Here is a 15,462-nt window from a genome sequence, read left to right on the forward strand (position 1 = left end):
GGGGTGAAGTGGTGAGGAGGTGGGCGTCAAGTTTACTTATGTACTTCACACACACAAGAGCTTCTTGAACTGTAGTGAAAGTTCTCCAACCCTGAAATAGAATAAACCTTAAATGTCATTTTAACTCTTGACGAAGAATTGAATGATGGTGTCCAGACTTTTAAACACATGTTTCTAAACTATTTGCCCCCCCCCCCAGTGACACAGCGGTATGTCTGCGGACTTACAGCGCGAGAAACCGGGTTTCGATACCCGTGGTGGGCAGAGCACAGATAGCCCATTGTGTAGCTTTGTGTTTAATTCCAAACAAACAAACTATACTATTTATGCACCAAATTGCTTGTAGGTCCATGAATTTGTTGGTTATGGGGTCACCAATAACATACAACTTACACAAAAAGGTTTCAACAAAACATCATCAAAATTGCATTTAATCCCGCTGGTGATCCTTGTGTATGTTACAAAGAAAAATTAGTGATTTCACCCACTATTTTTGGCCGATTTAAGCAACTGACCTTTTAACTTAAAAATTGTACATTCACAAGTTTAAATGCAGATTAACGAATGTATTGTTACGTCTCCGTTCGTTAGTTAATTTTCCGTAAATTCGTTCCTTTCATAAATAAAACTGGTTTTTCTTTCTGAATATAACTTTGCGATACACTTAATTTCAACAGTCGCTGGTTTATTCTTTCTGAATATAACTTTGCGATACACTTAGTTTCAACAGTCGCACTATAACAAACGTCACACGTGCTTGACTTCAACAATACTCAGTTCAATTACACACTCTCTGACTGCAGTTCAATTACTCATTGTTCCGTCACGTTGTGACCATCTAATATATATATATACCAGACTACCCCAATTTAGTAGTCTCCCGACAATTCACGAAGGAACAGGATATTTCTAGAAGGAGGTGGCGTGATACTGGTCACGTGACGCAACAGTATTTTACTTTAGATTCTTTTTTTTTTGACGTAGATGGTTTGTAGTTATTATTCGTGGCTCATTATTATTTTGATACCTTTCCGCGTAAGTGTGTGACTATACACTTCTGTATATTTTTAATAGTTTTTAAAATTTTATTTCATTACAAGTTTAATCATTTTTTTTCGTATATAAAATTTTAAAGCCTTGAAGAGTGAGTATTTTCTAAGGACAAGTTTTTTTTTCATATTTTTTTTCATAATGAAAAAAAGAACCTTCATTGAACTTTGGATGTGTTCGATCTATTTAAAAATTTGTTTTCTGTTCCTAAGAGTTCAACGATGTAAGAAATACACTAATTTTACGTGTATTATTAGTGGTTGCGTGTTCGTATAACTCAAAGTCATTTCAAAAGCCACGTTCCACGAAACGAAGAAATGTATGTGAACTTATTTCTGTCGGCATCTAAAAGAACTCACTATCACGATGACAACACAGACACTCTTGTACTGGTTGAAATAAAATGTTCTACTTAGTACATGCAATTACTCAGTGGTTTTCAAAGATATTTACCAGCATCCCGACCAGACCTGAATACTTCTGTACCTGGTACCGGATTTCGTAATCTACACACTGATGAACGCCCACGTGCGAGTGATTGCAATCACGTGATAGCTATTAAGAATTTTATTGGCTATGGTTCATTTCAGACACACACTTTAACTCGTACTCATGCCAATTAAAGTTTGATCTACAGGAAAAAGCAAATACAGAAGGCTGTTCTATGTGAAATTATCAATATTAGGCCTAAATGTGTATGTGTTAAAATAGCGTAAAATGGTTGAAACATACTTTTAAAGCAATTCCTGTTCGTACAGGACAACAAGAAAAAAAATGAAAGAAATATGCAAAAACTGGAATATTTTGAAATAATAAGACTGCAACGATTTGTTTGTTTGTTTGTAATTATGCACAAAGCTACACAATGGGCTATCTGTACTCTGCTCACTACGGGTATCGAAACACAGTTTCTAGCATTGTAAGTCTGCAGACATACCGTTGTGCCACTGGGGGTCGACTGCAACGATTACATTAGTTTTTAACATGAAATATTAATAAGTTGCAGTGATTTGATTTAATATTAATCCGGGTAAAAGTAGGCAGATTGTAAACTTTCTAATATTGGTTTTAAAATAATTAGTTCCAACATAAATATATTTTATTGGATGAATTGTGAAGTAACTTGCAGCTCAACCAATGTTTTGAGTTTCAATAAAAAAATGTAACGAGGGGACTGTTAAAGTCGAAACTACGATGAGTTCAAAAAATCGATGTCTTATACATATTGTATTTGATATATACATTCTGTATGATTCTGCTTCACCAGCTTAAAACCCTGTGTTGTTTCCTAACTAAAAACTACAGTCAGTTACATATTGTCGAAAAATGTATTATCGTAACTAAGCAAACATAGGTGTTATTAGCATTACTTAAATAGAATTTTAATAACTATATAAACTGCCTTCAGTCGTATGTACATATATAAATCGTGAAATGTTTTATCTCCACGCTTTATTCATTCTCAAGTTTTTAAAAGATGAAAAAAAAATGAACTGTTACAAACTTCGGTGAATATATAATGTTCTAGTCTAGTGAACCAGCTTGATGTAAGTAGGTGTATAATTCAAACTTTGAGAAGTTTTACATGCAGAGGGATCTTACATTAGAACAATTCTCACCGTGCTTATTGCGGTTCTTGAAACTGGTGTCGCTTTTACCTTTGTTAATCAATTTATCAAACATGTTCAGTGCATATGAACCAAGCTACACTTCCAGGTCTGTTCAGATTCTGTTTTAACCGTCTTTTTTATTTTATTTTAAGCGATAGCGTCAAAATTCTAATGAAAACAAACTGATAAGACATATAAGGTTTGCAGTTTCTGGTTTTCTATAAAATGAAATTATTAATATATAATTTTGAAAATAATATCATTTACAATTTTATATGATGCCAATTACGAATTTATTAGCAATCAAGTATTTTTTAGTCCTGAAGATCGGGCGTGGCATATTAGTTAGCCTCTTGGACTATGAATCCGAATGTTCCAAGTTCGAGGCCCTTTGCCGAGAAAACGCACTGCGCACTTTGGGACCGTGAGAGTGCGCTGTAAGAATGATGTCATATCTCACTATTCGGTCAGACAAAAGTACGCAAGACTTGTCGATGGGTGCTGTTGTACCATTGCTGCCATTCCTCTAGTCTTTCAGTTCAAAACGAGGGACGGTTATTCGCAGATAGACATAAAGAAAATAAAGAAATATATTTAGTTAATTGTTTTTCAAATGAATATTTTTGAGCTTCATGAAACACCAAACATTTGTTTCCAGAAACATTTCTTATAAAATTATACACATATATTATTTGATCCCAATATGTTTTCAAATTAAGTGCTCATCTAATATTTTAAGGATTGTACAGTTGCGATGGCAAGCAAACATTTTTTTTATTTGTTTGGAATAGTGCGAGGCCCGAAAAGTCGATTATCGTGCCTATATTTGAAAGATTGACATTGGCTTGGCCTAGCTACAAAAGGCATGCGACGTTCCTACGTTGAAGACGATCTGACAGACATTTTCTCACAAATTGGAGAAGTATTTTGAAGTAAGTTAACTTTCATGTTTTAGTAGTTGATTAACTTGTTCATTCGACCAGTTTACCTCTTAAATTATATCTTATTTGTGTCTAATAATACGCCCCTCATATCGTATGTTTGATATGTAAATCATATCTGTTTCAATACCGATCTTCTGCCATGTCTAGTTTTTGATATTTATGTTATAAGCTAGCTAATCAAGTCTGTGTTCTGTCATTATGGTTCTAATCACAGAGAACTCACGAAACATGTGAAAATACTAATGTCTTTTCCCAAATCTCATTAATTTGTTCACTGCGAAGGGCCAAGAGTTGGCGGTGGGTGGTGATGACTGCCTGACCTTCTCTCTAGTCTTACACTGCTAAATTAGGGACGGCTAGCGCAGATAGCCCTCGTGTAGCATTGCACGAAATTCGAAACAAACAATTACCATAAATTGTGTAGCTTTTAAAACTGTCAGTTTTGGTTTGTGCTTTGGTGAACGCTCCTGAAGAAGCTGTTAAACGAAACATTAAGAGTCTAATTGAAAAATACAACATTTTGGTGTTATAAGGTCGTATATTTCTAGTATTAAGAAATACTAATTTTTACACACATTATATTATTTGAAATATGTAACCTACCCACTGTGAAGTGCCTTCTGGGCAGTAGTTTGTGACAAACAAAAAGTAAATCTGTAATGCTAATTTTGTACACATTATATTATTTGAAATATGTAACCTACCCACTGTGAAATGCCTTCTGGGCAGTAGTTTGTGACAAACAAAAAGTAAATCTGTAATGCTAATTTTTGTACACCTCTGACTTAAAATATATAATAATCAAATTAAGAACAACGAGAAAAACCATAGCAATTAAATGTGATTTTTATCAGAATATTCAGACTTTTGGTTTGCAATGCTTCTATAGCTTTCGGCGTTCCAAACTGTAACATGAATATTTTATATTACTTGTATAGATAGCTATTTGAAATAGACGTTTGTCTGTCATGGCCCAGTCCAGCTGTCGCATTCTTAACTGAGCAAAAGGTCTCTCAGTAGACTTGAATTTGTATGTTTTTAAACACTTCTATTTAAAAATCTATAATGGGCAAGCTAAGAGGGATGTGATAAAAATTCTCTATTAAGTTTTACATTACACCTTTTTTAATCAGGTTTTCTATTGTTAATTCCTTGGAAATGTCATTTTAAATGGGTAACTGATTAAACTTGCTGAATCTACAATGATGGGCGATTTTATTAGGGACCTTATTTAATATCGGGTTAGACCACCTTTCGACGAAATATAGATACCTCAATATGCCTACAAGTTTTTTGATTGATTGAATGGAATATGGTTTTTCCTACCTGGAAAATCAACCTACTGGTGGTACTAATGTAAATCAGTCTTTCAAATATGCAACAACGATAGCTGGCTTAATCGCACCCAGAGCACCGTTAAACCGGAAACATCTTTTGTCCCATTAGTGTCGATGTTGAGAAAAAACGAGCTACTTCCAAATTCAATAAAAGTTAAATAATTAAACAAAATATTCTTATTTATTGTTGTGTTCCACAATATAAAGGAAGAAGAGACCATTATGTTTCTAGTAATAAAAGTATGGCAAGGATATGGCTGATTGTAATCAAGAGAGATACACGAAGATGGAACTCAAACAAGTCAAGCCTTGTCTGAAAACATGTTTGTCATTTTAGCTGAGGCTTGAGCATTCGTTGGTAGCCTACAACATACTGATACCCAAAATTTTGCAAACATATTCCACTTACTTGTATAGAGAGGCAGGAAATACACGATCATGTGTACAGCAGAGAGTTTCACTTTTTGAATACAAGTATTAAGCGATCGATCATTTCAATGTGTATACATTGTTTCGGATTTTAAAACTGTCATTTTGCAAACTAATCCTCTAACTGTTTCTACCAACCAAATTCCAGTTACTTTTCAGGAGTGGTATGAAGTATACTATCATGTATAGAATACACCGGCAGGGGGCTGTACGTTCAGAATGTATAATTTCAGCAACGAAACATTCATATTACCATAAGGCCCGTCATGGCCAAGTGGTTAGGGCGCTCGACTCACAATCTATGGAAAGGCAGTTAGTGGGACTGACTGTTACATTATAACGCTCCCACGGCTGAAAGAGCGAGCGTGACGGGAATTCGAACCTGCGACCCTCAGATTGCAAGTCGAGGGCTCTAACCATCAGGCATTCTAATGATTGTTCTGGCTAAAGAAGATGACCGAATTCATTGTCATGTTCTTTGAACCAAATATCGGACATTTTGAGCAAAGTGGATTATTGTATTATTTGAGAGAAAATACAACAGTGTATATAGTAACAACGTCATTTGTCACCCTAAAGAAATTATGAAGCAAGTACTAACACACCACCACTAGCATATTTCACTATCAGAAGAAAAAAACAAAAACAACAACAACAAAGAAGAAATAACTCCAACGCTCCGTGTGTTTTTCTATATTTTTAAAGAAAAGGGCGAAACGAGAGTCATCAGGCCATTTCACACACTTTTAATCATTCATTGTTCCCAGTTTATACTCTAAGCACTATTGAAGCCGTGGTCTTTTGTTTGCATCTGTCCTAAGTAGTTTCAAACTCGTTATTGGCTGCCATATGACAAGTAAGTTGTAATGTGCCTCGCATGATAAAGTTGGAGATAATCTAAGCCTGACCAATGTTGAGGAAATCAGTCAACTGGAACACAGTCTAACATCTGTTGCACTCTACAAGCCTGTCCAACCGTCTTTTTTCTTGGCATGTCACCAAGCAGTTGATGGTCATAGTTATTCCTAGTTCAGATGAATTCACTTTATATTGCTATTGTTGATAAACTCTTGTGACAGATGTTTCTGAACAACCGGTCAAAGAAATGGTATTCGGTAACGAAACCTCTGCTATCTGGGAACTGCTATCATGGCTCTTTGAAAGTCGAATTGATCGTTACTCCTATTGATTGTCCTTCAAATAAATGAGGATTTGGTTAGAGCTCAAGTAATCAACTAACACATCACATTATTAAGATGCTGAGCATGTGCCCCCCAGTAGCATAGCGGTATGTCTGCGGATTTACAACGCTAGAAACCGGGTTTCGATACCCGTGGTGGGCAGAGCACAGATAGCCCATTGTGTAGCTTTGTGCTTAACTACAAACAAACAAGCTGATCACGTACAAATAAATGGCGTGTTATATAAACCAATGTGTATATGATAAGGGTCCTTAGTAAAGTGGACAGTCAGTGATTTACAGAAAGTATTTAATGTATGAAAGCCAAAGTATAGGTAAGCATACGATAGTTTCAAATAAAACTATCTAGTATACGAGTCTTGAGCTTTTATCCCAATTTCAGATGGTTTTCATACAGATCAACCAGCTTGAATTTAATGGAGTATAGTTCGTTAGAAGTCTTTATAAGGTTAAAATAAAAACCTTAGAAAAAAATTTTAACTCTCACACACATAGAGAAAAATGTGTATGATGAAAAACGTATTTTTCAAATTCACCACAACTCTCTTTTTTTTTTACTTTTAACAGGGCTTCAAATAATAGTTAAAAAACAAAACAAAAACAACAAAAGGCCAGTAAAAGCTGATAAATTTCGTGTTTATCGTCGTGCTTCCAACTAAAATTCGGTTAAATATTTTAAAATTTACATTGTAATTTTTGAAATATTAACGTTTTTAGCATTTATCCAACTGACGTATCAGTTGAACGCACGGGATAGGAGTTCAAATCCGGACGCTAGTCACCTACGTAACTCCCCGCAGGGCTCTAAGGATATATGCCAGGATTGGTGATAATCGGTCCAGCGTTTCGCCAGTTGTAAGCGGTTTAGAAGATAGTGTTTTGTCGGAAATAAGCTTACTGGCGAAAGAAAAATTATGTGAATACAAACGTAATGTAAATAATATGATGAATCATTTAAAACAATTTTTTTAGGTTCTTGCAAAATTACAATAAACAAGATAATAAGATTTTAACAATTTTTATTGCTACTATTAAATATGTAGGTAATATCAAGTATAAATAGTCCTTTCACCACTGATAAGAGCTGAACATGATAATCTATTTAAAAGCATTCTTTGATACCCTCATAACATCAAAAGGCTGCAAAATTTGTGTTGATTATTTTGTTATTGTTGGTAAGCACAAAGCTATAAATGTGCTATCTTCAGTTTGTTCACCGCTGGAATATAACCCCAGATTTTAGCATTGCAAATCTGGAAACTTATCTTTGAGTCACTGGGCGACAGGTGACATTAAATACTCCACCAAGGTTTTTCTCCTTCTCTCCTCAGTCACAGAGAAAATATTTTGCTCTTTTGTGCACTTCTCACAGAAGAAAAGATGCCAATAAAATACCCAGTATTTTTTGTGTGTATGTGAAGATGATTTAGATTTTAGCATCGGAATGTTAGAGGGTAATTAGAACATATTGACAAACACAAGTAAAGTAATTATTATTGTGTTTATTTTAGCACAAAACGACACAATGGATTATCTACACTCTGTTCACTTCGGAGAACTAAACCCCAGTTTTTAGCGCTGTAAATTCGTAAAGCTACAGCTGTGTCAAGCTATAAACTGGCAGGTTAAAGATTTTACAAGTCAGCTTTCAATCGTATATTTTAATTAGATAATATAGAATTATCTTTAATATTAGTTCGAATGCTGAATGAAGTTCGTAAAAAACATACTTTAATGTTTAGATTGTCTAGATTAGGACATAAAAGTAATGAAATATGTATACGTCATTAGCGTCACATCAACAATCTTCTCTCGAATCAGAGAAACACCACGAGCGCAACAAGCAACAGGGACAAACAAAATTCCGGGAATCCCCTAAAGTGATCGATATGTATACGTTTTAGAACATTCAAGGTAATGTTTCATAAATCAGTATTAACAGCCAGTTTGGCAACTGATATTATACCTTTATAAATTATTTCTCAGAAAAAAAAAAGAGAGATAAAATATTTTAAACGCTTGCAGTTGAGAGAGAAAATAAAAGAGGAACAGCATAATTATTATTTAAGAACACGACTGACAATAAGATGCTTGTCAACGACAAACACAACTATTGTTGTTTTTTTCATGCCACATGTATGGTTTATCCCAAAAAATGTCCTGAAAATTAGAGTCTATGATTTGCATACACAGCTAGAAGAAAGCAATCCAAATTTTACGTAATGGTTGTATTTGTGTTTGTATGTGGCTTCATTACACTTGCAATTGAGTATTGCAATCGGCTCTGTGTTTCCAATGCACACAAAAATTTTACACAAGATGGAGAGTGAGTATGGGACAGTCCTATCCAACTCTGGTTCGGATCTAAATCCATGACCGGATTCTGGATCACTTTGAAGCACTTTTTTAAATAATGGGGCGATAACGCATTTTCGTGGTTTTGGGTTAATAACTGTAAAGTGTGATCGGATTTGTGCCAAACTTCATGAGTACATCGCACTACAAAAAATGATCCGGATCGTTGATCATTCTTGATCTGAGAGGGATTTTCTGAGTTTTTGAAGGTGATATTTAATGTTATTCAATATAAACAAATGTAATCTTGTAAAGGAGCGACTGATTGCTCTTGTTATATGTTTATTATCACTGAAATGTTGAAATGAGCTTATAACTCACATATTCTGTCAAGAAAAAGTTCAAACACTTTCTTTGGATCAGACTAATTGTCAAGAAGTACTATATCTCCCCATTACCATTGTTAGGAACAGGGAGAAACGCGCGGGTTACAGTATTATTGTGTATTATCAAAACCTCTGTGGTATGGCAAAGTATTTAACGGTGAGAAAAATATCTAAATTGTTCATAAAGATCTTATGTGTGCATTTTCATAAATATTTGAATTGAGAAATTAACTTAAATGTGTCGAAATTAATTGCGATAAAGTCGAAGTTCATGCACAAGGAATTTAAACGTACGAGAATGTTGGGATGATTTTTAGTAGCTTCGCAGGTTTTCTAAATAGAAATGCAATATGTACATAAGGGAAGCTTATAGACAGATGGGTATTATGTATGGTGATTAAAATTATTAGTATGAATAATTAGATAGATGGAAAGAACGAGAGGGGGAGAGAGGGACAAATAATTGTAACTATAGCGAAGGTTTGGCAGAAATACTGACATTTTTTCTCTCTCTCTCCTTCGAACTATTATTATTTTTTTAATGTTCAGAGCTAGTTGTGTAAATTGGCCATCCTGCTGGCTACTCCTTTCGTTGCGAAGCCACAGGAATGCGGATACTTCCACATGTTGCTAGCTAGGCTTAGAAAACTAAGGTATATTAAGGTGTGTTAGCATATATGACCTTGATGGGGGGAGAAATAAAATATGTTTTGTTAATCATCACTAATCAAAAGGTTTTGTCATATGTTCTGTTGACGCATTAATTGATAGCTCTTTCCCCTCCCCCACTTAAAAATCGACGTGGTTATAAAAATAGTGAAAAAACAGGCCGAAACCTCTTGTGTGGTCGAGTTTACCTACCAGGGGGCACAGGTGAAACTATCTTGGTAAACTGCGTAGGCGTTCTGATGTTATGAAGCTCCACCCATTATGCTATCCAGCAAGAAAACAAGTTAGTGAGTGTATAGAACAAAGAAAATCAACAGGTATGTTACCGAGTGGTTTGTTGAGGCTATTAACCCTTACATGGACTTTAAGTTCTAATTTCCTCCTGGAGAAAGGTTGCACTTAATATAATAGAAAAAAAAACTAGTTGTTTACTAAAAAAATAAACAATCCAGAACTTACGGCCTTTATGAAAACAGTAAACCATACAGTTTCCTAACTTTTAGTAAAGATTTAAGTGCCATGCCTTCAAAAATTCTAAGCTCCTTCTTTTAACATGCAGTTATCAATATTAGAACAACAACTATATTGAGTGTCTTTATTAAAATGTTATTTCCTAAGTACTTTGATGAATAATTCATATTTTTTTATTTTAGAAATGTGAGAAGAAATCGTCTCCTTCAGCAAATCGTATAGATTCTCAAAGTTTGGTAGGAAAAACAGACGAGCCAATTATTCTTTGAACCTGGTAATATAAGATAAACACTGACACAGAGTTATTATTATACTATTACAAAAAACGAATTAAGTAATAGTCCATAACAGGGGTGGATCTGGAGGGGGGAGGTGAAGGAGCCCATACCTCTCCTCAAACAAAGACAATTTTTTTTTGGCTCGTACAGTATTCTTTAATTTCTCGCTATATCTTGACTTTAGAATTTCATAAAACCTCACGTAAAAAATAAATAAAAGCTTAAATGTTGCTCTTTTCCCCTATCAAAGTCCCTATTGACTGCTTTATCTTGTCTACTATCAAATATCGCTAAGTATAAGCCTAAGTTCAGCTTGAACATTGTTAGGCCTTATTTAAGAACAATGAATGTCTATTTTATCTTGGAAATCAAACATTTCTCGAGCAATTAAGCTAACTGTTTCATGTATTCAATGGATTTGTACAAAAATATCATGAGATAAGTAACACGCATAAGACAGGTGTTTCGTTGTTGTAGCTATTTTCTACTTTTAGTTTTATACAATCATATAATCATAAACGCCTCTATTCTCTACGATTTGTGTATATTGGTAAATGAAGTTATTTGTCCTAATGTTTTTATATCAGTCTGGTTTAACTTGGTTATTGCAACAAATAGTATAGCTAGGCTTCCTCTCTCCTTGATCCACCCGAGTGAGCTATAAACATTTATTGCTGATTTACTGTTTACAATGAAACAACAGAAACATAAAAAACGGTCTCTAGATTCCTAAAAATAACATCAAAATTAAACATGGTAAATTAAAGGTGTTTAGTGACATCGGGACTAGTTCCAGCCTTAGGCTTACATCAGGTGGATATAGTTAGGACTAGTTTTTACAACACAGCTAGGTTTAATTGAACTGTGTAAATCTATCAATATATCAAACAATTCACTAGACACATAACAGTGAAAACATTAACTTTTGATACCGGCTTCTTTTAAAACTGTATGTCTATATTCAAAGAGATTAGTTAAATCTACCCCTGGCCTGATGAAGATATAAATGATGCAACAAATCACGAGCATTTTACAATCTTGGTAATACAAAGATTTTTGACTAGGTTTTCTTAACAAAACGAACAGTAAAAAGACTACAAAACAAACATAAATTTTATCTTTTAAAATGCATAAAATGGCAGAATTTTTTTGCGTATTTTAGTCTTTCGAACTTTTTTCTCTCAATCGGTTGTTTACAAAAATCAAACCTCAATACCAAATACATTCGTGAAAGAGAGACAAAATACGATTTTTCTAGAAATAAATAAATGCTTGAAAGGTTATTTACAAGCTGACTTGAAACAATGTAGTTGCAATTAAGTAAGAGAGGAATTGGGTTGCGTTTGGGGAGGCCCATAGTTGAAGAACACAATTTGACGATGGACACACTTCGCATTTTCAGTTGTAGGCGTGATATAAAAGTGAAAGTAATCCCACTATTCGATTAAAAAAGCCGTGTAGGCGGAGGCTGCTGCTGTCTGGTTATCTTCCCACAGGTAAGCAGTTCAAAAATCGGGAAGGCTATGCCTGTACCTTGGGTCGTTTGACCCCTGTTTGGCATAATATGCCGTTCGAAAATATCAAATTGTAAGGTCAAAAAAAAAAAAAAATGAGTGACGCAAGGAAGGATTGTTTGTTTTGAATTTCGCGCAAAGCTGCACGTCCCTATTGTAACAGTGAAAGACTAGAGGGAAGGCAGCTAGTCATTACCACCCACCGCCAACTCTTGGGTTACTCTTTTACCGACACATTATAACGCCACCAGAGCTAAAAGGGAGGAGCATGTTTGGTGGGGATTCGAACTCGCGACCCTCAGATTGCGAGTTAAGCTCTCTAGCCACCTAGTCATGCTGGGCTCGAGTAATATTCATATTATATACTTTACTTTTGATTTGATTTTAGGTCAAGATAAAAATAAAACAAATATTTAGAGAACAAACTAATTGTCTTACTCTGAAGAAAGGAAACGACCAATATGAAAAGTACAAAACACCAATTAGTGAATATGACAAATTATCTAACATAGACAACGTGTCCAATGAACTGATATTAAAGAAACCAACAGGCCTAATATTTGCGATAGAAAACACGTAAGCTGTTTTCGGTGTTTAAACAGTAACTCTGAAATTACAGAAATATGAATCATTTTATAAGTTTACTATGGGTGCATGTTTTTCTTGTCCATTTCAGAAGGAAACTAACAACATCTGCATACCCGAATCATAATCTCACTGCTCAAACTACGTCTTTTCTCTGACCGTGAAATAATTGTGAAGCAATTTAAAATATAACCGAGAATACGACCGAAAGTGGTAAAGACTAAAAAAGTTATTTAGAAAACGTAACCTTTACTATTGAATTTTACCTGTGAATATGACTTCCAGTTTTCGAGATCCGGTACAGTTACAGTGTGGGCTTACAGATCCTAAAGAGTAAACAATTTATTTTTTATCGGACAGGAATGAACGTTTTATTTAATCACTAAGCAAATCTTTTTACCTCATTATTTTAAAGAAAACTCTATAGAACCAGTGCTGTTAATTAACCTTCAGTAACTCTTCTAGAATCTAATAAAACTTGTTTGTTTGTAATTAAGCACAAAGTTACACAATGGGGTATCTGGGCTCTGTCCAACACGGGTATCGAAACCTGGATTCTAGCGTTGTAAGTCAGCAGACATACCGCTGTGCCACTTGGGGCGTCTAATAAATATTCGAAACAACCAAAAATATAATAATCAGTGAATCATAATCGAATCTGGATTATATTTTCCACCCAATTTTACTGGAAACCAACGGAAATCCCCAATAACAGAAAGGTTAATTTTCGATATTATTATTATACAACGTTTGTCTCTACTGGCCTTTTCTTCAGCATTTAAAACACATTAAACTTTTCTAGCTCTTAACTTCTGTTGCTTTAAGTCACTAAGCTTGTCCGGTTTTTCTGGGGGGGGGGGGGATTCCAACTGTTATCAGGAATCGTGGGTATAAGTACACACTAAAAGATGAGAAAACGTTCTCTTTAACGCGGTGGTGTTTGATCACAGATTTTTAGTGCCTAAAAACATTTACTCAATTAATGTTATCATGACATGCAATAGAGGATAGGAGCACATACGTTTTTACTTTAAAAGAGATTATTTTTTCTTTCTTAGCCTGCGCCTAAGAATCTTTCTACAGAATGGAATTTCCGGAAATCGGTCGTGCGTGTCCGGCAGTGTAGAGCAAAACAATGTATAAACAGGCCTACTTCTGTTCTTTACGAACAAGAAAGCTCATAGTTAGGAATCTTAAAGGCCTACTTAAAATTTCTTAGATTAACTATAACAAAACGTACGTAAAGTTTTTCAAAACACACGGATTAATAAACTCACAAATTTGTATTATACAATATTCTGTATTTATGAGTATGCTGTAAACACTTTAAATGATTATTTATTATTTTAAATATTGAATGGATAAAGTGCCACCTAGTGAAATAAAATTACTGGTAATTTATGTACGAATAACTTTATTACGTAACTTTCAGATAACAGCACAAAACTATTAAACATGGACGCATGGGAAGTTTGAAACAAACACCTTTTTTATTTTATATATTCATTGTTTAAACATGGTGATATTTGGGACTGCAGGCAAATAGGTCTATAAAATTCTTTAATCGTTTTGTTTTATTTTTACAACAGTAATAAGAAACTGTCATACAGAACTGCTTCTGGAATGTCTGATGCTTAAAAAGATAGAGCGTTAAGCATTATATAAATATTTTAATTATTTTTATCCGCTTCCATACCATCGTCTTCCTTGGAAAATATTGTAATACTCGCGTTTAGGAGATATAAAACTAAAATCAGTTAAAGAGTGTACCGCAGCTGGAAATATATTTTCCAGTACGTAATGTTCGGCTTTCTTATAATACTGTACAGCTTTACGATAAAGCCCAACAACAAACTCGGATACCTTTGACCTTTAACAACAGAACCATCGAGATTCTATGTATGTAGCTACAGTGTTTTGGGACTTACAATAAAAATGTAATTAAGTGAAGAAATATTCCCTTGGTTTTGACCCTGCGTAGTATACAAATCTCTCTTTAAGAAAAATCTCGTTTCGACGAAGCATTCAGGACCACAACCTCAACATCTGAAGATTAACTTGTACATTGATAACTGGATCTAATGAGAAGAATTGCTCGATCAAAACTAAATAGAACATTTTTACAGTTTCCTTTTAATCGCTATAATAAAGTCTTGCATTTGCTACGAAGTTATTGGTGTTTAATATATTTGTGAAAATTTCTTAAGTTAAAGAAGCATTAAATAGAAAAAAATTTAATAATCAATCGATTGTTATGTTAAGCTAGTATCAACGTGAAGCAATAAGCTTAAACTGACAATACAAGATGAGGCAAAAGTCACTTTCCACGAATCTTGAGAAATAACATTTAAACTGTTATACATTAACCAATTCCAATTGATATAATTATGAAAGAACATGTTAAGCATTGCAGGAATGAGAGATAAACAAGTAATATTTTATCCTGATACTGACAGGAATAAGAGATAAACAAGTAATATTTTATCCTGATACTGACAGGAATAAGAGATAAACAAGTAATATTTTATCCTGATACTGACAGGAATAAGAGATAAACAAGTAATATTTTATCCTGATACTGAATAAAATTTTTGGGACAAACTACTTTTGCCTCACCTTGTAGATAAATTTGTACATTGTATAATTAGTTGCATTTATTCTTAAGTTCATTAGACCATATGACTTAGGTACAT

This window comes from Limulus polyphemus, unplaced genomic scaffold, assembly GCF_000517525.1.
Source record: "Limulus polyphemus unplaced genomic scaffold, Limulus_polyphemus-2.1.2 Scaffold663, whole genome shotgun sequence".
Classification (NCBI taxonomy): Eukaryota; Metazoa; Arthropoda; class Merostomata; order Xiphosura; family Limulidae; genus Limulus; species Limulus polyphemus.